The sequence below is a fragment of the Giraffa tippelskirchi genome, chromosome 7 (genome assembly GCF_054371585.1).
Source record: "Giraffa tippelskirchi isolate mGirTip1 chromosome 7, T2T-mGirTip1v1.2.pri, whole genome shotgun sequence".
Lineage (NCBI taxonomy): Eukaryota > Metazoa > Chordata > Mammalia > Artiodactyla > Giraffidae > Giraffa > Giraffa tippelskirchi.
In genome coordinates, this window is record NC_137281.1 from 131,762,863 (window position 1) to 131,790,418 (window position 27,556).

The 27,556-nt window shown below is 40.0% G+C and overlaps 1 long non-coding RNA gene across 1 annotated transcript in view; it reads left to right on the forward strand.

Annotated features, from left to right (window-relative positions):
* Positions 1-27,556, forward strand: part of LOC145513401 (uncharacterized) — a 189,993-nt gene that overhangs the window by 52,686 nt on the left and 109,751 nt on the right. The window contains exons 2-3 of the long non-coding RNA XR_014059368.1: positions 11,172-11,272; positions 23,356-23,443. This is a non-coding gene — a long non-coding RNA (uncharacterized LOC145513401). The remainder of the gene's footprint in view (positions 1-11,171; positions 11,273-23,355; positions 23,444-27,556) is intronic.

Below are 27,556 nucleotides of genomic sequence, written 5' to 3' on the forward strand. Positions count from 1 at the left end.
GCAGAAGGGAGGGAAGAGAGAGGGTGATGGATGATCTTGTAGTGCTGAATCTTGGAGGCGGTGATGAAAGAGATTCCTCAGAGGTGTTGGCATCAGTGTCGGGAGGCTGAGTGTCTCTGCTGCTGTAGGGTGGGCAGCTATGCTCCCCTTTCAAGTCATTAGAACTAGGGAGAGAGTGTCTATAGAATCTAGAGAAAGGCCTCTGCAGAGCAAAGGATGCTCTTGAATTCTTTGAGCCACACTTACACTGGCATTATTATTAAATCTGCCCCGTGAACAGTCAGTGTTGAGAGGTAGAATGGTGAAAAGACAGTAGTCCATTTAACAAGGAAGATGCTTTCAGCTCCTGTTTTAACCTATTCACATTTGTCATCACTCCTTCAAGTGCAGCTTTTTCACAGATTGGAAAGGAATTGTCTGAAAGAAAGGGCATGGGAGGCAGTAGACTGAGCATATGAGTACAGGTGGAGATGAGGTACAGGGCAGGAAAGGCCATGAGGGACAGTTCCAACTCCTGCACAAATCTGTCCAAAGGCTTTCTGTTGTGCTTAATAATGTGCAATCTAGCCTCCCTACCATAGCTCAAGTCTATACCTGCCCTGCTCCTTCCTGCTCAGACAGTTATGAATATTCTTTATAGAAACAGAACCCTCCCATGATACCCATAGTTGGTTCCAACCGGTATAGGCTAGAGAAAGTCATCGGTAGGGCTTGGTGATCAGAGTGGCAACCAAGCCCTGGGTGCTACTCTCTGTCCTTCCCACCATCTCTGTTCCTCACCTTTCAGCTGCAGTCTCTTCAGAGACCATGAGATCCTGATGCTGACAGCATCGTCTTTCCTATTTCCTCCCCTCTTTCTTCCTGTCCTAGCTGAGCCCACTTGCATCTTTACTGAGGCACACATACAGGCATAACCAAGATTCCTAATCCCAAGAAGAGCTCTTAAAAGAGTTACAAGGCACCTAGAAATCTCCTCATTAACTTTCCTCATGTATCCAGATATAATGAAGCCATATCCATAGCTAGAAAATCTCCTCAGGGCACCCTGGGAACTTAGAAGCTTGGGATAGTTATAAGACTTGGTCAAGGAGTCTGAACTGACCTGTTTATTCTTATTTCCCAGCATGTCTCAAACCTGAGACTAGAGATAGCTGTGGCCTCAAGGAGAGTGAAGAACTTTCTGGAAAAGAGCTCAATGATATACCCATCTTTCAACAAACACTCCATTCTCCACATATGCAAACACTCCATTCTCCCACCCCCCCCAATAATGCCCTGGAACCAGACATTTCTGGGACCTTGGTAAAGGATGAACAATACAAGAATAAGAACCAGTGACTTCCATACAAGGTACAGAGTACACAGACCAAAGCCACAAATGGTGGCCAAAGGAAAAGTAGTTCATAAGCAGATAAGAGAATAAGATTCAGAGATGTTTTCAGGAGAATAAGCATGAAGCAAACCTTGTATGTTTTATTGTTGTTGTTCAGTCGCTCAGTCGTGTCTGACTCTATGCGACCCCACGGACTACAGCATGCCAGGCTTCCCTGTCCTTCACCACCTCCTAGAGCTTGCTCAAACTTATGTCCATTGAGTCAGTGATGCCATCCAACCATCTCATCCTCTGTCCTCCCCTTCTCCTCCTGCCTTAAATCTTTCCCAGTATCAGGGTCTTTTCCATTGAGTCAGCTCTTTGTATCAGGTGGCCAAAGTATTGGAGCTTCAGCTTCAGCATCAGTCCTTCCAGTGAATATTCAGGACTGATTTCCTTTAGGATGGATTGGTTTGATTTCCTTGTGATCCAAGGGACTCTCAAGAGTTTTCTCCAACACCACAGCTTGAAAGCATCAGTTCTTCAGTGCTCAGTCTTCTTTATGGTCCAACTCTCATATCCATACATGACTACTGGGAAAACCATAGCTTTGACTGTATGGACCTTTGTTGGCAAAGTAGTGTCTCTGCTTTTTAATATGCTGTCTAGGTTTGTCATAACTTTTCTTCCAAGGAACAAGTGTCTTTTAATTTCATGGCTGCAGTCACCATTCACAGTGATTTTGGAGCCCAAGAAAGTAAAGTCTGTCACTGTTTCCATTGTTTCCTCATCTATTTATCATGAAGTGATGGGACTGGATGCCATGATCTTGGTTTTTTGAATGTTGAATTTTAAGCCAGCTTTTTTACTCTCTTTCATTTTCATCAAGAGGCTCTTTAGTTCCTCTTTCCTTTCTGCCGCAAGGGTGGTGTCATCTGCATATCTGATATTTATTATATATCCTTGATGGTTCAAACAGTAAAGAATCCACCTGCAATGAGGGAGACCTAGGTTCGATTCCTGGTTGGGAATATCCCCTGGAGGAGGGCATGGCAACCCACTCTAGTATTCTTGCCTGAAGAATCCCCATGGACAGAGAAGCCTCGTAGGCTACAGTCCATGGGGTCTCAAAGAGTCGGACATGACTGAGTGACTAAGCACACATATATCTCAATTGTATATATCTTACTGTTATTTCCTTCCAGCAATCTTGATTCTAGCTTGTGCTTCATGCAGCCTGGCATTTTGCATGATATACTCTGCATATAAGTTAAATAAGCAGGGTACAATATACAGCCTTGACATACTCCTTTCCCAATTTTGTACCAGTCTGTTTTTCCATGTCCAGTTCTAACTGTTGCTTCTTGACCTGCATACAGGTTTCTCAGGAGGCAGGTAAGGTGGTCTGGTAATCCCACCTCATTAAGAATTTTGCAGTTTGTTGTGATCCGCACAAAGGCTTTCTTGTAGTCAATGAAGCAGAAGTAGATATTTTTGCAGTTTGATTAAATGGTTGTATAGGAAGAGAGGATTATTTCTTTCACATTGGACTGCAAGTTTCTTCAAGACAAGGTCAGGTTTTGGTCATTTTATCTCCTCCTCATCACCCCAGGGCTTTGTGTAAGTTTATCAAATAGTTGTTGCCTTTATCCAGAGCCTCAAAATAATTGACACAGATTCCATGTGAAACATTCTAGGCATATCTCCATGCTAGCCCACCATCTGAGCTTATGGGTGGAAGGAAAATAATTTCTGTGTCAGTTCAGTTCAGTCTCTCAGTCGTGTCTGACTCTTTGCGACCCTATGGTCTGTGTCAGAGTGTCTCTAAAATTATGCACAACTGGCATGGAGAGGATTATCAGAGTGAGAAATTTTGCAGTCAGGCTCTCTGGGGTCTTTTTGAAGAAGGTGTTTATAACACATTTTGCTGACTGCTTCCGTAAATTCCAAGAGTGCTGGTAATTTTACATCAAAAAATAAGAAGTGAAAATGAAGCAATTTGGCTGTGAGAACATCCTTGAATTTCTAATGGTTGCTTCTGACTGTAATTTGGCTTTGAATAAACTTTTACCATTTGCATTGTGGTATGAAAAAACACACACCATAATACTTTAGAAGACAGCAATATCTAAAAACATCTCCAAGTTCAGAGGGCAAGGAAATTCTCTGAAACAGGTTTGGCCAGCACTCTTGAGAACACAGGGAGCAAACTTTTCATTCCCCAAGAACCCTGACCTCAGCCCTCTTTTTGTCTTTGTAGTGCAAATATTGGATTTGGAGGCATTTGGAAGGTCATTAATTAGAAGCTGGTGCTACTTATGTATAGGGAGACCGTGTTTGGATGAAAGTTCCTGAAGTTTTGGATGAGGCCAGCTCTCATACATTGTAGTTTTTCTATTGTTCTTTATTAATTAAAAGAAAAAAAATACTGAAATAATAAGATCAGCAAGAGCAGAGAATTGGAATAATATAATAGGTAACGTTTATTGAGTACTTACAAGGTGCCAAGAACTATTTTATGTGCATTAAGTCATTTAATCCTTACAACATCACTATGTTTAGAGATGAGGAAGCCTAGAAACAAAGAGGTGAAATAAGCGGACCAATGCCAAGGCCACGAGACAGCCAGGATTAAATCCCCATGTTTAGCCTGATGCAAAAACTGAGCTCCCAGCAGAGCCATACCACTTTCCATTAGTGCCAGACTAACTGAAAAGGTAGGGGAGCTAGGACCACAGGCCTGATATTTTGTGCTGAGCCCTGGCACCTAGACCCCTGAACAATTAACCCAGTTAGAAAAATTAAAAAAAAAAAAAAAGCTGAAACTGAAGAGTGTACCCTGGGATCCAAGGACAGGCTGACAAAGCCAGTTTGGGGCAGTTGAAGAATTTTCCCTTTGCATGGCCAGATCTGTTTTAGATCGAACCTTCCATCTGGTTCTGATTTGCAAGATGGTGCTCAGTTTTTCAAACAAGCCATACACTGGCATCTCAGAATTCCATTCCAGCTAATGCTACTTCAGTTGTGCCACAATTCCCATGGCCAGGGTATATATTTAGCCCCTCTTTTGTTGTTGTTGTTGTTAAAGTGGAGCACAACGTTCATTGTTAATGTTTCGTGTTGTAATATTTTTACATGCAATTTTCTCCTTCAGTTTATTGCTCCCAACAAAGGAGTTTGTGAGTATGATTATTGTATTATGTTTATAATTGAAAACAGCTGACTTCATGGATTTTTTTTTACATTTTACCTAGTTTTCCAGCTGGGTCTGACTTTGGCTTGTCATGTGAGGCATAAGGGGAGGTGGTTTGGGGGAGAGAGTGGGGGAGGGTGTCAAATCATTGCTTTAATAGCCAACAATGGTAAACTAGCTCCAGAGAGAGAAGGAGAGAGATTCTCCCAGTGCAACCCTTTCAGAGCCTAAGAAAGGTTCTGGTGAGCAACTCTTAATATTAGAAAGGAGAGAGAAAAGTGTTAGTGAATATGCAGGTTATGATGCCAGAGCCACCATTTTATGGAGTGCTTGTTACAGGCACTGTGCTAAGTGCTTTAACGCATTATTTCCTTTAGTCCTTCCAACAACTCCATGTTGTAGATGAGACAGCTGAGGCAGAGAGGGTCAGGGTGAAATGCAACTGAGGGAGCTGGGATTCAAGCCTAAGATTTTCTGAAGTCAGAGGCCAGGCTTTTAAGCACCCATCCAACTCTTCCTCGCCCTGGGCTTTCCTGATTATGTAAGGTTTTAGCTGGAGAACCTTGCACAGGTCCATTCAGAAGGACACCTCAGTCCTGCTCCATCTCCATGGGAAAGTGAGTGTCACCTGTGGTGGAGACCCTTCCTTTAATCTGACAAGATCTCTTATTGTCAACCCATATTTCCCCTACCTACATCACTTGTGATAGTACCCTTTCCCTGTATGCCTACCTCAAAGCCTTGGGGAATTGAAAAGGGCAAGGTGCTCCTATTAATAGGGTTCTTCTACATGGAAAGTACTTACAGATGCTGAAGAAGTGAGCCATAGATGGTCTCCTCTGTGCACTGTGCTTTTTGCTGGAGATTTTTAGCACTGTGAATTTTTGGAGGTCATCTCTTGGTCCAGCTACTTACTCATAAAGTGAATTCTCTGTGAATTATTCAGGATTACAGCAGTTGCTATGTTTGTGTCCCACCCAAATGTTGAAATCCTAATGCCCAATGTGATGATGTTAGAAGGTAGGACCTTTGGGAGGTGATGAGGTCATGAGGATAGGACCTTCATAAGTAGCATTACAGAGGAGAGGAATCCTTAGCCCTTTCTGCCATGTGAGACTACAACAAGAAGTCTGCCACCTGGAAGAGGGCCCTCCCTCACTAGCCATGCTGGCATCCTAATCTTGGACTTCCAGTCCCCAGAACTGTGAGCAGTACATTTCTACTGTGTATAAGCTGCTCAGCATGTGGTATTTTATTATAGCAGCCCAAATGTACTAAGACAGTAGTAGAGATCTCTAATTTGATGGTCTGTCTTTTCTCAGACACATTCTCTTGCTGTCATTGAGTAGACAAAGGAAGATGTGCCAGAATTTTAATGTTGATTCAGCCTTAAAAAGGAACCATTTTCCTTATCATTTTTTTCTGTGTGAGTGATTCCTGGAAGAGGCTATCTTACTAAGTGCTTGGCACTTGTAGTCTGCTGTTCTCATCTGTCTCTACTCTCTCAGTTGTTGAGCTCATGCTTGGCAAGCAATGTTAGGGTATCTTAGAAGAGGGGCTGAAAACTTAGAAATTATGTACAATTCATGAGTTTTCCTTTGTTTCTGCTTTGTGCTCTGAAAGTGACATTAAAAATTGATGAGATTATTCTTGGCTAGAGTCTATCCTATAATTTCATATAATTATTTCATATTCTGTATAACAGAGCTGAATTTTTGAGGTAAATGTATAGGACTTAATAACTTTCAGTCTTTATTTCTTTTAGTAAGAGACCTGAATGATTTTGATATTCTTTCTTGGCTCTTTCATCATAGATTTGGCCACAGACTTTCCATATTTTCTTGATTTAGAGAGATGCTTTCTGTCCCCTCAGAAAATGTTTATGTCTGCTTCTTCTTTCTAGAAAGGAAACAAAAACTTCTTGATTTTTTCCCTTAGTGGACAAATTATTCTTTAAAATACAGACATTGAGTATGATGCCATTCATCAATGTGTTTCTTCCACAGTGGTGAGAACGTCACTCTGTCTTTAGTGTTGGAGTTCTCTCTATAAGGGAGATAATTCATTTCCTCCTGGGTATAGTATGTTTGTATTCAGATGACTTCATGTGGTTTAAGATGACTTCATGTGGACTTAAGATCCAAAGGGCAAGGCTTTCCCCTTCAATGAGGGTATACCTTATTATTAGGTTGATAAAAAAGTAATTGTGGTTTCAGACTGAATTTTAAATCATTATAACTAGGTTCAAACATATCTTTATTAATTAAAATAGGAACCATTGCAATCAACACATTTTTGCCAATGAGAAATAAGTTGGTTTATTCCTGTAGCATAAAAATCTATGCTTGGGATTCAACGAACTCTTGGAAAACATTTTCTGCATCCTGCTGGTTGTGGAGGTGTTTTTCCCACAAAAAGTTATTGAGACGCTTGAAGAAGTGGTCATTGGTTGGCAGGAGGTCAGGTAAAGAGCAAAATTTTGTAGCCCACTTCGTTCAGCTTTTGAAGCATTTGTGTGTGACGTGCAGTCAGGTGTTGTCATGGAGAAGAATTGGGCCCTTTCTGTTGACCAATGCTGGCTGCAGGTGTTGCAGTTTTCAGTGCATCTCATTGATTTGCTGAGCATAGTTCTCAGATGCAATGGTTTCAGAAAGCTGTGGTGGATCAGACTGGCAGCAGACCACCGAATAGTGACCATGACCTTTTTTTTTTTTTAAATAAATTTATTTATTTTAGTTGGGGGCTAATTACTTTACAATATTGTAATATGACCATGACCTTTTTTTGGTGCAAGTTTGGCTTTGGGAAAGTGCATGGAGCTTCTTCTCAGTCCAACCACTGAGCTGGTTGTTGCTGGTTGTCACATAAAATCCACTTTCGTCTCATGTCACAATCTGATCTAGAAATGGTTCATTGTTGTTACATAGAATAAGACGACACTTCAAAATGATGATTTTTTTTTTTGATTTTCGGTCAGCTCATGAAATACTCACTTATTGAGCTTTCTCACCTTTCCAATTTGCTTCAAATATTGAAAGACAATAGAATGGTTGACACTGAGTTCTTCAGCAACTTCTCATGTAGTTGTGAGAGGATCAGCTTTGATGATGGCTCTCGATTGTCACTGTCAACTTCTGATGGCTGGCCACTACACTTCTCATCTTCAAGGCACTTGTCTCCTTTGCAAAACTTCCTGGGCCAAATGCATTTTTAATGTTGCAAGTTGTCTCCACTGCTTTATGACCCATTTTGAACTTGAATAAGAAAATCACTTGAATTTGCTTTGTGTCTAACATCATTTCCCTAGTCTAAAATAAATATAAAATAAATAGCAAGTAATAAGTCATTAGCAAAAAAAAGAGCAAGAAATATATATTAAAACGATGTATAATGTAACCACATTTATTAAGAATGTATTCCAATATCAAAAGGCAAATTTCAACAATGCAAAAACTGCAATTCCTTTTGCACCAACCTAATAACATGTTTCTCACCAAAGTGAAAGGAAGAATTTTATTCATCAGAAATTGTCCATAAAACTTATTAATTAAAAAAAATCAGAAGAATTCCCAGAAGACTTCCCCCTCAGGGAGTTGAGGAAGGATCAGGTGATGTGTAGTTCTTCAGCCCAGTGGCCTGGAGTGGGTCAGTCCTGGTGGTCAAACCTGGCTAGAAAGCCAGAGAAAGTGCTCACAGCAAGTGGAAGAAGTGAACAGAGAGAGTAGAGTTGTGAGGCAACCTTGAAAATGAGACAGAACAGGAAAAAGTTTAGCAGCTAGACCGGGCGTGCAATTGGGGGATGCAGACAAAAGTCTGAATATGATTTCAGAAAATGTTCTAGTTGGTGCTCCTTATAAAACTCCTGGATGACCCATTAAAAAAAATCTGCAGTCAATGTCTAAAACGCTGTCCAAAGATTAGGAAGTCCAATTTGTGTGTCCTTTGAATGTAACTCCTAGCTGAGACTGAGCCATATGAGGCTTTGGGGATCATTTAGGTTAAATTACTTATTACAAAATATAAACATATTCTTTAGTAAAATAACTGCATTAATGTCAACTAATCAAAGTAGCATAGCATTTAAAGGTAGTTTTGAGCAAGATTAAAAGAAACACACACACCTGGGCATAACCAAGAACTTTTACATCAGTCTCTTATATCAGTTCTTTTGCATACTCATTTGAAATCTTGAAAGTTTAGTAGAACAATTTATAGAGCTCTAGGTGGGATTAAAAAAACCAAGAAGAAACACTGAAACAACTAGAGATGAGCAACAATGAGAAACTGTTTCCTGGGACAGAAGAGGGGAGGGAAGGATCCACTGAGAGTTCAGGCTATGGAAAAGGAGCTGCCTGACAAGAGCCATAGTTGGGGAGGGACCCAGCTACTGCCAGAGTGGTAGGGTGTGGTGGGGGGGAGCAAACAGGGGAGAAACACGCTCATCTCTCTCTTTTCCTACCCCCTGATCTCCTGCCATTACTTTCCATTAGCTGAACACTGCAGGGCACCGGAACCCAAGGAATCTAAATAATACTATCTGTAAGTGTCAGTTTTCTGGGGAACTTGGTGGCCAGAGAACAGAGAATGGCCTGAGGTGGTACAAAGATGGGGGAGAACCAGCTCCCTCCATATCCCTCTAGTGAATTTTGACTCTTCTTTAAGAGAAGCCACCTGATTTTTGAACCTCTCTTAGCACATCCAGGCTCTGTGGCTCTAAGACTTTTATAATTCTACCCCATGCTAGGCTTTACATTCCCTGGAGTTTTGTTTTTTTTTTTTTTCCTGCAGAAACAGTAGTTTTCAAACATTTTCCCTGTCTCAACATGCATGAAAGATAGAACATAGTCCCAGGATACATCAGCACACATCAGCAATGCTGGTGTGCAATTAAAATGTGGTTTTCACTGGAAGAAAGGAGCCTGATGCCCTGAGAAAAGTATAAGAGAAATCTGGAGTGTTGGTGGTACCATTTGAAACAGCCATTCCAAATGATTCTGATAAGCCTCTGCACTCCTCTAAGGATCACTGTACTTTAACCAGGAGTCTGTTGATGACAAGAGTTTTTTTCATTCTGATAGGCAGGGTGGAGTTTTTACCCCAAACATTTGTTTTCTACCAGTGTCAATAGTAGAAATGCTTGAGAATTAGCGTTCCATAGATTTGGATTTGAATTTACTTCTAACTATGTGATCTTAGGCTAGTCAGTTAATGTCTCTGAGATTTAGTATATGAATCTGTAAAGTGGGCTTAACTAGACCTACCGCCCACGGTTGTTGAGAACAATAAGTTAAAATGAACTGAAGCACTTTATGAATGGGAAAAATATTAGATAATTGTTATTGGGCTTCCCTGATGGCTCACGGAGAAGGCAATGGCAACCCACTCTGGTACTCTTGCCTGGAAAATCCCATGGATGGAGGAGCCTGGTAGGCTACAGTCCATGGGGTAGCAAAGAGTTGGACATGACTGAGCAACTAAGAACACACACACATTAATTTTATTATTATTATCATGATGTCTTTATAGACATAGGAAAAGTTGGCTTTTTGTTTCCCGCAGCTGCCCTAAAACTGAAAAAAAGAGAATATTTTAATCACTTATGGAATCACCCCACTGTGCATCTTTTGTATCAGTTCTTTTCAGTCAGAAGGGGGCATATTCTTCTGGCCACTTTTATAGTCCTTGCTCTATTTTTTCAGTCCTAAACTTAAATGAATGAGTTTTGGATTAATATCACTCTTTACTTAATTACAATCACTTCTAGCTTCCTTGGGGCTTCCCAGGTGGTGCAGTGGTAAAGAATCCACCTGCTTATGCAGGAGACACAAGACAAGGGTTTGGTCCCTGGGTAGGGAAGATCCCCTGGAGAAGGAAATGGCAACCTGCTCCAGTATTCTTGCTTGGAAAATTCCATGGATACAGGAGCCTGGTGAGCTAAAATCCATGGGGTTGCAAAGAGTCAGACACGACTGAGCACAGAACACTAGCTTCCTTTGAGTTTTATAGCCTAACACTTCAAGCACAGACATTGTCCCCCTTAGAAGGTGTAATTTTTAAAATTTCAAACTTCAAAGTGTGTTTATGATACTACATTAAAAGTAAAATGGCCATATCTCCAAGAAGTGACATTATAGGTGAATATATGCTTATTGTTCACTTAGCCTTAATATTGTCGCAAACTTTTACATGTGTATCTTCATGCTTTCACAAAAGTCAATAAATCATTTTTAAAAAACTTATTATGTTTGATTTAAAGAGATGTTTGCCTTGTTAATTATAGAAGCAATGCAACAACATTAAGGCAAAGTGAACAAAGTGATTGAAAAGAACTGATACAAAAGATGCACAGTTGTGCATCGTTTAACAGTTGCGAACATGTTTATCTTTATCTCTTACCCTAGAACAAGTGTATTCTGCATTGTTACTACAGATTTTTCATAAACAATTTTGATGGCTGGATAACATCCCATCAAATGGATATGACAATTAACATTAGACATTTGTGATTTGTTTCTACTGGATCTTACTATATGTTAAATTGACTTGAATAACTACAAGAAGAATTTAAGAAGGAAAGAGGAACTTCTCTTTAGCTTTTCACAACTTATTCTGTTTTACCTGGATCTTTTCCATGTCTCATTAAAATTTAACTAATTTGTTTTATAGAAGCTCTTGGAAACTCTAGCAGTGTGATAGACACATCCCTTTCGCTCCTGATCACACAGACAAAGCTGTAGTACCACTCTAGCAGAGGCAGTGAGCCAGAGGTATGTGTTATTTTTGGAGTTTCCCTAGAGAAAGTATGAACTTTCAAAAGTCTGGGCTTAACAGCTGTTTCTGTTACACACTCACAAATGTTGGATATTGGGATTCTAGATGGCTTGTTTTCATTATTCAAAGAAAAATTTCTCTTTCCCAAGATATCTAAAATACTGCTGCGAAATCCAAGAATCATGGGAAGTTAGGAAGTTCAAAGATTATCTATACAGCATTTTTAATATGTGACATATCTGCTGTGTTTTTTCCATCCTAAACACATGGCAGACATTACTAATCAATCACTCTTTCCTGAGACAGCTTCAGACTCCTTCCCAGGATAGTACTGCTATAGCAATCTATCATAAACAGTTCAAGAGAACAAAACCATCAAGAGCTCATTGAGCCCCCTTATTTCATAGGTATACCGAAACATTTTATATTCTCTGCAGCAAAAAATAATGTTTCTGCTTGATTTGTTAAGCATCCACAAAAGATTACATTTTAAAAAGATTCTCAGATGATTTGAAAGCACATTAAAGTTTGAGAAGAACTGATCTAGGGCACTAGATTGAAACTGTCACAGGTAAGAACAGATTCAGAGAGAAGCTGTCTGGCAGCCATATACAGGACCCTAAGGGAATCAGTACCTTGGAGAGGGCATCACAAGTGATGAACTGGTCCTCAATTTCACAGGTCCAGAAGGTTAATTTGTCAATTACATAGAGATGACCAGCCCACAGAAGACAAGGTCTTGTTAATGAAACCTACAAGGCATGGCATGCAAATCAGAATCCCTGTTTGTGATATGAGCAACATCTGTCAGAGTAATTATATATAGTTATGCATTGTTTTAGACGTCTTCCTCCTGATGAAGTACCTCCATGCAAATCAGAGGCCTAAATGTCACAGATGATAGCAAAGAGAGGAGGCATTTTTGAAGGATGGTTTCCTTGAATTAGGGTTGTTTCTTCTTTAAGAGAACTTGATAAATATGAAGACATTTTCACCATTACATCACCTTTAACAACTTTACACCAAAGCCATCCTTGCCCCATGCTAGGTAGGTTTTAGTGACTTTTCTATCAACTACATTTCAGCTACTTTTCTGGGGATATTTGCTGACCTCTCCAGTTTCAGGCATAATATACTTATAAGCTATTTCATAGGGGTGTCTGCTTCTACAGCTGTCTAAACTCCATATGCATTTATTCTTACTGGCTTCATTCTCTAAGGAGGCATTTTCCTAACTCTATAAATTCTAGGAGCTCCTTTTTTGAGCTCCCCAAAATGACTATTATAGTCAAATCTTGGATCCCCAGCTGATTTGGGGGCAAACTGCTTAGGCTATAAGTATTTAAGTTACCTTTTTGAAAAGCAGTGATGAGAAAGTTGGAAGGATTTATAAAATGGGTCAAAGCCTTAACTATAAATGCACTTGGAGAGAGCAGAATTAAGATGGTCTTTAAAGCCAAGGCATTATTCTCTGCCAGATGGGAAAAGGCACAGTATTATGGTCATGAAGGGCTCTTCTGGATCTACATGGTTCTGTTAACTTCATCTAAAGCCAGACTCCTTGGTTTGCCAAAAGTAGCTACTATAGACCAAAATGCTAAAGAGCACTTGGGGATACTATAAATTTGCTTGACATGCATCATTTCCAAACATTTCCTAGTCCTTGTGGGTGGGGGAGCATTCTGCTTCTCCAACAAGTGGGAATGGGAGGACATATTCTTGGAGAGCTGCATCTATTATGGTATGTCAATTTCCATAATCAAAAGACAGCCTTTACTATTTTATATTATTAGACAATAAATCACTCTTAATGCTTGGCAGTTCTTTACCTCTGGATACATTTGGAACATAGTTACATACCTACTCATGACCTGAAGGAATTCATGATATGAGGCCTCTTATTTAGCTTTCAGAAGCCTCAAATCAGATCTGAAACTTAACAAGGAAACCAATCAATCAGTGATTATAATGTGAAAGTGAGTGTTAGTTTCTCAGTCATGTCTGACACTTTTCCACCCGCCATGGACTGTAGCCCACCAGGCTCATCTGAATATGGAATTCTCCAGGCAACAGTACTGGAGTGGGTAGCCATTCCCTTCTCCAGGGGATCTTCATGCCCCAGGAATCAAACCTGGGTCTCCTGCATTGCAGGCAGATTTTTTGCAGTGATTATTTAGTATTAGTCAAATGTCATTGCTGAATCAAGGCAGAGTTTACATATCCTAGGAGCCTAATTCCATTAGTAGTGCTTTCTTACTCAACAAGGTAGAAGTGTGGATTATTTAGCTAGTGTTTTAGGACTGTGAACACTGAATTGTAGACACAGCCCAGAACCAGAAGGGGAGCTTGCTTTATGCCTGGTCACTAGCTGTGGTCACAGGTGAGACTCAAGTGAGACCACACGGTAAGAACTTTGCAAAGGTGGAAGTACTGAATAAATGCAAAAAAAATTGCAGCTAAATGAAATGTTTTCATACCTCCAGTTTCCACTCAGCTGCCTAGGAACCAGTGAATTCCCTTTCTCAGTCTCCTTTAGGAAATAGATATGTTGTCTGAAAACATTACTCTTGATCACTGTATCCACAGTAGAGGTATCTCCCCCACTGTACTCTACACATTTGTTTTTTCATCTTCAAGGGAACAGTTTTAGAATCTGAAGCTGGACCTGTGCCTTTACTGTCTTCTTCAGTGTATTGATGCTCATCCTTTTCCTGGTAACCTCATCTGTTTGTATGAAATTCCTATCTACTTTATAGTTTGAACTCAAGGTTAAGTTTCTCCTTAAAGTCCAATTTCTCCATTAAGTTGTTCTGAATTCCTATAGTCCTTTCAGCACTTATTGTCTGGTTTAAGAAGTTGAGCCTAGTTGTGTGCCTTTGCTTTTGGTTTTTAATGGTTTCATATGCTTAAGGCTCATCCATAAAACTGTACATTAGTTAAAAGCAAGAGTTTCTGATCCATCTTCAATGTTCTCTTGTTGTTTCAACTGTGTTTTTGTTACAGTTATAAAAATCATATTTCATGAATAAGATAATGAGACATGTTTTGAACTCAATATTTGCCAATGGGGCAGAATAATTGAAATTTGGGTTATTCTCAAAAATCCAGAATATATCATTTCTGTATTTATTCTGCCACTTGTACTTCCATTATAGCCATACCTCTGTCTGCTCTGCTAGACTTTGAGCAGTTGACATTAATAAAATAATATTTATCTCTGTATTGCCATTGCCCACCATTGTTGCCAACATTGTCATCCATTATTCATTTAAAATTTTTTTTTATTTATTTTATTTTTCGCTGTGCTAAGTCCTCCTTGCTGCACAGGCGTTTCTCTAGTTGTGTTGAGTGGGGGCCGCTCTCTAGTTGTGGTGCACAGGTTTTTCATTGCAGTGGCTTCTGTTGTTGCAGAATACTGGCTCCAGAACACATGGGCTTTAGTAGAAGTGGCTCATGGGCTCCAGAGCACAGGCTCAAAAGTTGTGGTGCACAGGCTTAGTTGCTCTGTGATATAATGGGATCTTTCCAGACCAGGTATTCAACTTGTGTCTCTTGCATTGGCAGACAGATTCTTCACCACTGAGCCACAAAGGAAGCCCCATTATTAGTTTTCATTTGGTGCTTCTATGCCAGACACAGCTCATTCCTCACAAACCTAATTTTTAAGATGTAATGGTGTTCACTTATCTCCATTTTGAGAATGAAACCTCATAAGGGCATAAAAAGTAGGCGCACAAATAACTTTGGAATAATGAATAAATCGATGATAAAATGATTAATGAACAAGACATCCACATGGAAATATTCTGCTTACACAATTAGAAAGATAATCTTGGAGACTCAGACCATTTCCTTTTTTGAGGTAGATTAGGGAATGTGAGGATATGAATGCTCATTGTCATTCTTTAATTACTTACACAGTGTGCTTCTTTCTTTGTGGTGTTTTCTTTTGAAATAGCGTTTGGTTTGTTCATGTTCAGAGATCCTTCAGTGTTAGAAATGATCAGTTTCCCTGTATTAAATTAAGAGGTTTGTGAAAGGACTGTGTGGGAATAAATGGGAGAGGAGAGAAGGAACTAATAAGAATCAAGTGGTTGTGGAAATATTTATGTTGTTATATATGTTTAAACATACCTTTATCTATGGGATTCTGGATTCATTTAGTGAAATATAAATGCCACAACTAATTGAAATTAAATCTTTGGATTAAAATTGAAATTCATTTTAAAGGAAAGGAAGAAAAGGTTTAGAAAAAGTTGATTATTTCATGTCTTTCATGAGTAGAAATTATTTGATAGACTTCAGTATTTCAAGGATATAGAATTTGCAAAAAAAGTTTAGTTTTATGGATATGATTGCCAATTGGTAATTTATTTTTCTGGAGAAAAGTAGATGACATATTCTAAGATTATAGAAGGCTTGGGCTATATAATTCTTATTAAAATAGCCTCTGAAATTACTAAATAGAGGGAGAAAGCAAATTTTGCAGCAGTGTAAAACTCTACTACATGTAGTGTACCCTAAGTCTACACAAGCAAAAGTTTGAAAATTATTATGACCTTGAGACAGCTGGTCAATTGAAATCTCCCATGTATCATGGTACAACCTGACACGTCACAATACACTAGTGACTATGATTAAATCTCCACTGGAAAAAAGTGTCAGTTCAATTCAGTTCAGTCTCAGTTGTGTCCGACTCTTTGAGACTCCATGGACTGCAGCACACCAGGCCTCCCTGTCCATCACCAACTCCCAGAGTTTACTCAAAATCACGTTCATTGAGTTGGTGATGCCATCCAACCATCTTATCCTCTGTTGTCCCCTTCTCCTCCCGCCTTCAATCTTTCCCAGCGTCAGGGTCTTTTCCAGTGAGTCAGTACTTCGCATCAGGTGGTCTAACTATTGGAGTTTCAGCTTCAACATCAGTCCTTCCAATGAATATTCAGGACTGATTTCCTTTAGGATGGACTGGTTGGATCTCCTTGCAGTCCAAGGGGCTCTCAAGAGTCTTCTCCAACACCACAGTTCAAAAGCATCAATTCTTCAGTGCTCAGCTTTCTTTATAGTCCAACTTTCACATCCATACATGACTATTGGAAAAACCATAGCCTGGACTAGATGGACCTTTGTTGGCAAAGTAATGTCTCTGCTTTTTAATATGCTGTCTAGGTTGGTCATAAGTTTCCTTCCAAGGAATAAGTGTCTTTTAATTTCATGGCTGCAATCACCATCTGCAGTGATTCTGGAGCCCCAAAATATCGAGTCTGCCACTGTTTCCACTGTTTCCCCATCTATTTGCCATAAAGTGATGGGACCAATGCCATGATATTAGTTTTCTGAATGTTGAGCTTTAAGCCAACTTTTTCACTCTCCTCTCTCACTTTCATCAAGAGACTTTTTAGTTCTTTACTTTCTGCCATAAGGGTGATGTCATCTGCATATCTGAGATTATTGATATTTCTCCCAGAAATCTTGATTCCAGCTTGTGCTTCCTCCAGCCCAGTGTTTCTCATGATGTATTCTGCATATAAGTTAAATAAGCAGGGTGACAATATACAGCCTTGACATACTCCTTTTCCTATTTGAAACCAGTCTGTTCTTCCATGTCCAGTTCTAACTGTTGCTTCCTGACATGCATACAGATTTCTCAAGAGGCAGGTCAGGTGGTCTGGTATTCCCGTCTCTTTCAGAATTTTCCACAGTTTATTGTGATCCACACAGTCAAAGGCTTTGGTATAGTAATAAAGCAGAAGTAGATGTTTCTCTGGAACTCTCTTGCTTTTTTGATGATCCAGTGGATGATGGCAATTTGATCTCTGGTTCCTCTGGCTTTTCTAAATCCAGCTTGAACATCTGGAAATTCACGATTCATGTACTGTTGAAGCCTGGCTTGGAGAATTTTGAGCATTACTTTACTAGCATGTAAGATGAGTGCAATTGTGCGGTAGTTTAAGCATTCTTTGGCATTGCCTTTCTTTGGAATTTTAGTGAAAACTGACCTTTTCCCGTCCTGTGGCCACTGCTGAGTTTTGCAAATTTGCTGGCATATTGAGTGCAGCACTTTCACAGCAGGAGAAAAGTATACAGCAAAGAAAAAGTTGTTATTTTTTTGCTTAATGGAATGGGGCTAGCCCTCAGACATTGGAACACTTAATAACTACTGCAGAAAACTGAGGAGAGGAAATTCAGTGGTTTTCTTGAGATGTGCTGTGCTCCAGTCTGCTCAGTTTTGCTTGATTTCTTTTTAGTTTGGGCGTGTGGATTAATCGTCTCAGTCTGGGTTCTATGAAGAGAACCCAGGTTCATGCTTGTTCATCTTCCTCCAAGGCTCAAACTCCTTGCTAGGTTTGGGCTTATTCAGGTCTTTCTTCAGAGTTCTAGTGATTGAGCTTGAAACTCAGTCCATGGCTAGGGTGGTAAATGGTGAGAACAGATGTTCCTAAGATTCAGCTAGCACTGGCTTTGGACACATCATGAGCTGCTCAGCTGCTTGATAGATATTGAAATAATTCCAGCCACTTCTGCTTGGCTGGCATTGAAGCTGACTGTGACATGTCAGCCTTCACTGAGTGTTGTTTTCTGAGGAGGATGCATGATATAAGAAAGTAAAGACTTTATTGATACTGATCTGGAGAAAGTATAGAGAATAAAAATGCAGGTGAGTATAAGGTTTAGCTACTAAGAAAATAGATAACTTTTTTAAATGAATTAATTTATTTTAATTGGAGGATATTACTTTACAATATTGTGGTGGTTTTTGCCATACATAGACATGAATCTGAAGAAGGCAATGTCAACCCACTCCAGTGTTCTTGCCTGGAGAATCCCAGGGATGGGCTGCTGTCTATGGGGTCGCACAGAGTTGGACACGACTGAAGTGACTTAGCAGCAGCAGCAGACATGAATCAACCATGAGTGCACATATGTTCCCCCATCCTGAACCCCCATCCTGTCTCTCTCCCCACATCACCTCTCTGGGTTGTCCCAGAGCACCGGCTTTGAGTGCCCTGCTTCATGCATCGAACTTGCACTGGTCATCTATTTTACATATGGTAATATGCATGTTTCAATGCTATTCTCTCAAATCATCCCACCCTTTCCTTCTCCCACATAGTCCAAAAGTCTGTTTTTTACATCTGTGTCTCTTTTGCTGCCTTGCATATAGGTTTGTGGTTATCTTCTTTCTAAATCCCATATATATATATATATATATATATATATATAGATGACTGTTTTAAGAGCTCAGTTTAAAAGATTACTTACATTTGGTGGTATAATTGACTGAGATTATAGTATAACTGAGGACAGTCCTTTCTTTGGTTAGAAATTTGTAGCATTAAACTCTGGAAAAGGGCAGGAAAGAGGAACAATGTGTCCAATAGGAAAACACTAGCTCTACTTTAAGAGTATTCTAGGATATCAATATTTCTAGAATTATATAATGTATTGGTTAGGAGTGAGGTCTCTGGAAACAGACTGATTGGGTTTAATCCTGGCTCTGTCACTTAATAGTCCACTGAACATGGGTAAGTTATTTACTTATTCACCCCTCTGCTGAAGTTTTCTCATCTTTAAGAGAAACTAAATGTGATAGTGGATGCAAATGCTTGTTTATTACAGTACCCAACATACAGTGACGACTCAGTTAAGTATTTTCCATTCTGTGGCAGCCCACTCCAGTATTCTTGCCTGGAGAATCCCATGGACAGAGGAGTCTGGCGGGCTACAGGCCATGAGGTTACAAAGAGTTGGACATGACTTAGCAACTAAACCACCGCCATTCTTTCCCAATAACTGGTTCCTCAGTAGGTTCTGTCAGTTCTGCCTCTGAAATTTTTGTTCAGCCACTTCTCTCTGTCTCTGTGGCCATCTACCTTTGGCAGTCATCCCCAACTAAACTTCCTCTTCTTCCTGATGGTTCCTTCAATATCCACAGTCAGAACCGCTGCTGAAATCCTTTAAGACTTCCTTCCATTTTATGCAGAAGAGAATTCAAGTTCCTTCTAAGGCCATCAAGACCCTAGGTAATCTGGCCCCTGACTACATCCCTGACATCATTTCATACCACGGTACTCCAGCTGCATGGGCCTCTTCCTGTTCTAGAACAAGCAACACTTGTTCCTATCTCAGGTCTTCGGGATTTGCTGCTGTGTCTGCCTGAAATGCTTCATCCTCATCTCTTTGCATTGTTGGCTTCCGGCCTCAGCTCAAATGTCACCATCATAGAGAGGCCTTCCCAGACTACCCCAGCTTGTGGAGGATCTCTCTCCCCTACATGTTACCACTGTCACATCTTTCTCTGTAATTACATCATAGGATGTATTACAACTTAACCTGCCTTCTCTTTTATCTACTCAGTTGTTTTTATTGTTTCCTCCACATTACAGTGTAAATGTCAGATCTTCACCACTGTATCCTCATTGCCTAGAATTGTTGTTGTTCAGTCACTAAGTCATGTCTGACTCTTTGTGACCCCATGGACTGCAGCAGGCCAGGCTTCCCTGTCGTTCACTATCTCCTCTGGCATGTAAGAGGCATTCCATAAATGTTTGCTGAATGAATGATAATTGTTAGTTGCTGTTATTTTTATAATTACACATCATCCTTTGCATCATGTCCAAGTCATTCTCCTGTTGGCAATATGATTTGGGAGTGAAACACTTGGCAGAATTTAAATGTGCTCACCTAGACTCAATCTTTACTTGGATAGGGAGGAGAGGGAAAGGGAAAACACGTCTCAAGGAAATATTTAAATGGTATGACTGTTTTGGAAACTCTGAGAAGAGCTGGATATAGGATGAAGGTCCATCCCATCCCCTGAGGGACCACAGTAAAGCACATCAAGTTAGATTTTAGAATGTCTTGAAGGCAAAAAAATCAGCCTTCATGAAGTAGGCCAGTGGCCACTGTGTATAGTTTTTTGTGACTATATTATTATATAGGTGTGCAGTTGGCTTGCCTAACAAATCTTCACAGCCAGGAGCATGTCTTCTGATCTTCATCCTTAGGTGCACTCTTACTGCACCTAAGGATGCAGTAAGACTGAGTACTCAGAGTACTTATGGTGAGGATTTGGCAGTTTACCCAAACTAGTGGCACCTCATGATGACCCAGTTGATGGTTATTTCTTTGATTTCTTTCCCATAAAGCTGTGGTCCCCAAGAACCTGTGTATTTCAGCAATTTTTCTTCATGTCCCTCCCTGCTATGTCTGTGAGGTACAACAGTCTGTAGATTTTCAGATTCATTTTATTTCAAAATGCACTCTATGAAAATCTTGCTGTTGAGTGGCCTTGGTGACAATGACTCTGATTTTTGTGTCTGTTCAGAAGCTGGGTCTCTTGACAAACATACCTTCACGTGTTGGACCGTGTGAACTCTGCCATCCACATTCCTAGAAGTTGGAGGAGTCTGCTACTTTTCGATTACACAGAGGGCTGGCTTGTCTTGGCTTTCTCCATTTTTTCTTCCTGTAGCCTAAGTTTGAGGGAGAATTTTCAGATTTTTTTTTCAGACTCAAATTTTCACTTTTTAAAGTTTCTCTCCACTCTCCTTTGCCCATATTCGGTATTCATACCAGAAGTCTTAGAAATTTTGATTGGCAGGTTTTTTTGACTTGATACATCAGTTCAGAGAGGGCTTTGTTCTTACATAACTGTATTCAAAGTACAGTTACTGCCTTGAGAAAGTAATTGAAATCACAATAGGCACCATGAAAATAAGGTCTGGACCAAAATGACAGCAAAGGAAAGTCCCTGGTGTTCAGCTAAGTGACAAAAGAAATTGATAATAGATGTTTAAAAGGAGAGTAAATCTATCATAGAGTGATCATATCAATTGTTCTCAATATTCTTTAGGGCCCCACAGTTTTATGGCCATTGCTTCTAATTATATGTATTCTCAGGATACTGTTCAAGTGACTCAACAACTGGTGTAGCTCAGGCATGGATGGGTCAAGATGGGTCAAGGTGGATACCTGTTTTAATGCTGCAGCAGAGTACTGGACTAGGTTGACTCCTTCATTATTGGATGGTGGGAGGATCCAGGGAGAGGGCCCGGGGGAATGGGGGTGCTGGGAATATGGGAGTACAGTGGAAAGCTTGGGGGAGCAGCTACTTACCAAGAAATATATAAGTATTTCAATATTTTGACAACCGGTATGACTGTGGGCTTCCCTGGTGGCTTAGTCAGTAAAGAATCTGCCTGCAATACAGGAGATCTGGGTTTGATCCCTGGGTTGGAAAGATCCCCTGGAGGAGGGCATGGCAACCCACTCCGATATTCTTGCCTGGAGAATCCCTGTGGACAGAGGAGCCTGGTGGGCTACAGTCCATGGGGGTCACAAATAGTCAGACACGACTGAGCAACTAAGCACAGCACATGAATGTATCAGCTGGACTTCAGTCCTACAAGTTCTTCTATAGTCTTGGAAACTGCATTTGTCATGTTATAGTTGACCTTCTAGCCATGACTGGCACAAAGGGCTGTATTTTGTCTATCTCACCACAATACTCTTTGTCCTATTAAGATGGACGCAAACTTTTACAAACATTTGAACCAAATAGACTTACTGTTGCAGAAGGAGAAGCTACAGGGAAAGAATGGGTTGGGGAAGGGTGGGCAGCTTTGGCTATCAATCACTCATCCCAGCAGAGATTTCAGCAGAAACTTAATAAGCCAGTCTCCGTAGTGATAGCAGAGCTCTTAGGCACAGTTCAGACTAAATCAGAGTGTAAATGGAGGCCAGCTGCTTTTGATAAATGACTCGACATGGCTGAGTGTTCTACAAAAAGAAACCTTCAGTACTGCAAATGTGCATGGATGATGTCATGAGTCCTTCAAATGGATGAAGGCTAATGGATCAGAAGTGAGCCTGATGCCAAAAAAATGGCTTCACTGAGAGAGAACTCAGGTTTGGAGTTACACAAGGCATCCTGCACAGAATTTCTCTTCCTCAATGCCTTGGTTCAGTGCACTGTTTCAATTTGCTTAGCTTCAACTAGAAAACACTTAATATTCTTAGGCGTTTTTAGCCTAATGGATTTGATACACAAGTATTTCCTCAATCTAAATTTTCCAAGGTGGGTAATTGCTCTAGAGATTGTTAACATTATAATCAGAGATTAGTGAGACTGGCTGGTAAATCCGAAACACTTGTAACCCTTGGAGAACTTTTGTGATCCCTACCGATAACTCATTGTGTATGACTGAATCTGGGTGGAAGATTTGACTTGGTGGGTCTGACATTTAACCTTTAAAATGAATGGCAAGATTTGCAGGTGCATTTGTTCCACAAGGTAGCTAGTGAATGATGTATATAATTGTCAACGTAAATCTAAACCTGGAGAGATTTGACGAATATAGTTTCTGCTGAAAAACAATGAATGTTCCTAGACATCTGTGCAGTCTCTAGTTTTTAGGTTTTGTTGTAGGAGAAAAGATTCTAAGAGATGATTCAACTGAGAGTTGTGGTCATCTACACATTTTCAGAGATCATATTAACTCCTAACTGGCTTAGTTTTCCTGGAGTTAGGGTAAGTTGAAATACTTAGTTAACAATAGTAGGTGAGTTAGCTAAGGGACTAAATGTAGGTGAAAGAAGGATGAGCCAGATCTTAATACAAATTGCCTGAATAGTTCTGCAAATTGTGAGCTGGATAAGATTTATTTAAAACAAACATAGCTAAACAGTTCGCTGAAGTGCTTTCCTCAACCTATATCCAGAAACAGCATTTTAGCTTTTGGAAGATATGGTAAAATAGTAGCTTGGACTAATGCCCAGACTGCTCCAAGATAAGGTAAAAAGAGAGTGTGTGTCTTGGACTGGAGCCATTTCCCTAGAAGATGCAAACCCAAGGGAGAGTCTTAGAAGAATCCTTTCTTATTATAGTAGGGTCCCCTTCACATATGCCTTAGCAACTCTGGATTTCCAGGGAAAAAGTGGATTCTAAACTCTTCACCCTGAATAAAGTTGCTGCTCTAGGGCATGCACATTATGTGACTTCTTAAGATTTTCATGACTGCTTTCTTTCTCTCTTGGTTGCTACTGCACCCTCACCTGGTTGTCCTGTCATTTTTAGGCTTCAATGAAATGCTACAGATGGGAGATCTGGAGTCCTGAGGGAGACTCCTGAAGGGCTGGATTATGCAACCAAGAAGTGAATGGGGGTAAGCTTCCCTGGGGGTGAGCCTTAAACAGAGAGAAATGGAGTTGAAAGAGGGGCTGGAAAGATAAATTCTGACTCCATTCCATCTTCTAGGAACTGCCCTGGGGTACAGTTACTCCTTACAGCCCTCCTGGAGAAATCCCATGTGCCATGTGAACATGGCTGCCAAGGGACCTGATGGGTCTCTTCCTGGGTCATAATTGTGGGAGAGGGGGTGGCAGACTGCATCATACTGCAGTGCATTGTTCCCTGAAACTCATTTTCTTCTCTCCCTTACTGTCCTGGGCTTCCATCTCCCAAATAAAATGTTAGCACTTTCAATGCGTTAGGAGGTTCTGCCTTCTAGGACATCGTGGCTTTAGATACTAGGCTAATCATTAAACATTTTACCAGCTCATTAACAGATTTGCTTAATCAATATGTGACATTATCCTTCCTAAGGTCAGACTGAAAACTGATTTAAGTCTTTTTAATATTCATAGTTTCAATTTGTACAGTAACAGTCAATACCAGCCCTTCTCAACTGTAGTTCAACAGAATTAACCCTTAATTCCTAAGGCACCTGTAGTATGTAATGAATTAACTTCTCTTCTATGCATCCAAAATGTACCATCCTTGGAAGTAAGCAGTTACTTAAATCACTTCCTGTAGGACTTAATTCTCTTGAGGAATCCTGGTTGTGAAGGGCTGGTCTAGATATTTTCCTGAGATGGCTTTTATTCATCTTGTTACTAGACAAGATAAAAATGTATTCAATTCATTTATGTTTTTCAATTTTAGTCCTGTTGACAACTAACTAACAAGGGAAGTGAAATACTTGATTCATATTTATTTAATAAATATTCGAATATCTACTAAGAGCCAGGTCCTAGAAAAACAAGGAAGAGCAAGGCTTGTTCTCTGTTTTCCCAGAGCTTAGTTTACTGGGAATATAACATAGATAAATATCACACTATGTGTGCATAACAGAAATACATAGAAAGTGACTTGAGAACAGAAGAGATAATATTCTCTTTTCACATTGTATTTTGCTCTACTTTTGTACCATTCATAGCATTTATAACTTGTGTCCTAGGGAACAAAACTAAAATAAGCCATCTATAAGAAAACTATGATGAAATCTTCTTAACCATTTATATAACATTGTGTTTCTTTTTTTTTTTTTCTGGGTACTATTAAAACAAAAAAAGCTGAGTTCTACATGGTATCAAAAGGAAAAGAGGCTGAAATGTACCAAATCATCCAGTCTGGAGTCTAACAGCTAGGTTACTCACAACAAAATTTTTAGTGCAGTATGTTATTTTTTTCTGATAGTTCTCATGAAGCAAAGGTAGACTATCAAAAGTTCTCCGCATTGTTTTTCAGAGCCTGACTTTCAAAATAAAGTGATTATGCCAGTCACAAATACTGGGAGATCAGAAGTTTGGTGCCAAAATTGAAAGAGTGTCTGTCATTTGTATCTTTGGCCAAAGAAGTGGGTCTTCAAAATTTTTTGCTAAGATCCATTTAAAATCTGCTTGCATATTCATATCTGTAAAAATTACTTTGCTGGTTCTAAGGTAGAAGGAGTTTATCACTGAAATTTGCAATTTTGGAAAATACTTGAAAGCTTTTAAAATTATATAAATAGCTCTGGCCAAATAACTTGAGGAGAAGTGGTCCAGAGTGTGGCCTTGAGCTATGTTTATTTATATGCCTCTAAGGAAGGGTGGGGAGAAGGCAATGGCACCCCACTCCAGTACTCTTTTGCCTTGAAAATCCCATGGACGGAGGAGCCTGGCAGGCTTCAGTCCATAGGGTCGCTGAGTTGGACACGACTGAGTGACTTCACTTTCACTTTTCACTTTCATGCTTTGGAGAAGGAAATGTCAACCCACTCCAGTATTCTTGCCTGGAGAATCCCAGGGACGGGGGAGCCTGGTGGGCTGCCGTCTATGGGGTCGCACAGAGTCGGACATGACTGAAGCGACTTAGCAGCAGCAGCAGCAGCAGCAAGGAAGGGTGGAGTTCATTGCAAAAACAGTGCTGTTCAGGAAAAATAAAGACTCATGTCTGACATAATTTTTCAGATAACAGTATTACAAATCTCTGGCATTTATAAATTAAAGTTGTACTGGAAAGGTAAGGAGAATGTATATTCTTATTCCAAGTAACGATGAAAATTAAGAGAAGAAAGTAGGGACAGGCTTTTTGGTACTGAAATACAATTTCATTCTCGGATCTTAAAACAAAAGAATTAAGATTCTCTCACAGGACAGTCATTGTAGGAACTGACTGTAGGTAATAAGGCATACCTGGCCCTGCGGATGGGTAGTGGGGAATGTATCAAGTCTTTTGGAAATCTGGCAGAAGCCCTATTTTGTTTTTCAATGCCCTAGAAGAAAGGATACGAATTACAACACATTAGCCACAATAAATAGACCTTGTCCCTAAACACCCACAAACTTCCCTCCTTATTTTTCATTGTGCCCATTGGTCATTTTCATCTCCGTCAGTGAATGCAAATGTTTCACATTCTGGACCTAACTGGGGGCCACAGTTGGAAAGATCACCTATCCTAACCAAATCCTTATTAAACAAACAAATCTTCTTAGTAGTCACTTTTTTCTCTTAGACAAAATATAGGAGAGGATCCGTTGTTCACTTCTAGAAACAATTCCATGAGAAAGATAAGTAACAGAAAGTCATTTCAGTGGTGATTTTCTGGGATTTTGGAATTATCCCAAATTTTACTGATTGGCTTCCCTGGTGGCTCAGACAGCAAAGAATCTGCCTGCAGTGCAGGAGATGGGGAAGATCTCCTGGAGAAGAAAATGGCTACCCACTCCAGTATTCTTGCCTGGAGAATCCACGGACAGAGGAATCTGATGGGCTACAGTTCATGGGGTCACAAAGAGTCAGACACAACTAAGCGGCTAAGCACGCATTTAATATTGAGGAAAAATGAGTTCAGGATTCTCCTTCCACCATATGAGGTCTTCTTGTTTATCAGTCTCTCATCAGACTTTGGACACAGGGACACAAAGAGTACATAGATACAGGCAGTTTTTGTTGGATTGTTCTCTTCTCAGTAGCAACTCATTCTCCAGCCAGCAATCCAGGAGAAAGTCATCTGGAGTTATACGGGTGAAAAAGTCAGAGCTTTTTCTGCGAGGAATCAAAGCTTCTGTTCTTTAGACTGCATGGTTAGCCTCTCTAGTTAGCCTTCCCCTTAGATCAATGAAAAAGTTCACAGAATGAAATGTTTAGTGCTCTCTTAGTCATGAGCCAGGGATAGCTGTGCCTGCAAGCAAAACAAATTCTCAACAAGAATTTGTAAACAAGGATCAACTGACCAATGCCTGGTACAAAATGATGTCTGACATCTGCACTTCTGGTGGAAATTTGTGCAAAGGAGCAAAATTATTTTTTTCTTGTTAACGCTCTTTTCCATTAGATGACTGTTGTGCTTCCTGGATGGGTATCATTAATTTGGAATTTGGGTCTGAAATGGTGTTAGGCTGCTTTTGCCAAGTAATTCTTTTCTGCTTGTGAGTTTTATCCTCCTTTGTTTGTTCCTGTTTGAGACCATTTAGAAACATTTTTTTTCTTCAGAAAAAGACATGGTACCACATAGACCTGCTAATTGTTTTCTTTAACATGTGGCTTATTATCCCTGAAAAGCCTTACAGCACCTGTAGGTCCCCATGGGAAGTTGAGAACAAATGGCAGGAGACTCAGGTACTCAGGAAGAAAACTTTTGGCTAAAGCAACATTGACTCATTGATGTTTAATAATACTATCAATTATCTTTTAATGAACATATACCATGCGATAGGCACTGTCGAAACTGCTTTAAAAAACAACTTGAATTGTATCAAGCCCTTAGTATGTGCCAGGTATTGTGGTACAAGAACTGGTAGCTCAAAACAACCGAAATTATTCTCTCATAATTTTAGAGGTTAGTAGTCTGCAACAGGGAGTCAGCAGGCCCACCTTCTTTCTGAAGACTCTTCTATGGAATCTATTCCATGCCTTTCTTCTAGTTTCTGATGTTCCTACTAGTCCTTGCAGCAATTTGACTCCAGTCTCTGCTTCCATTGTCACAGGGCCATCTCCTCTCAGTGTGTCCCTT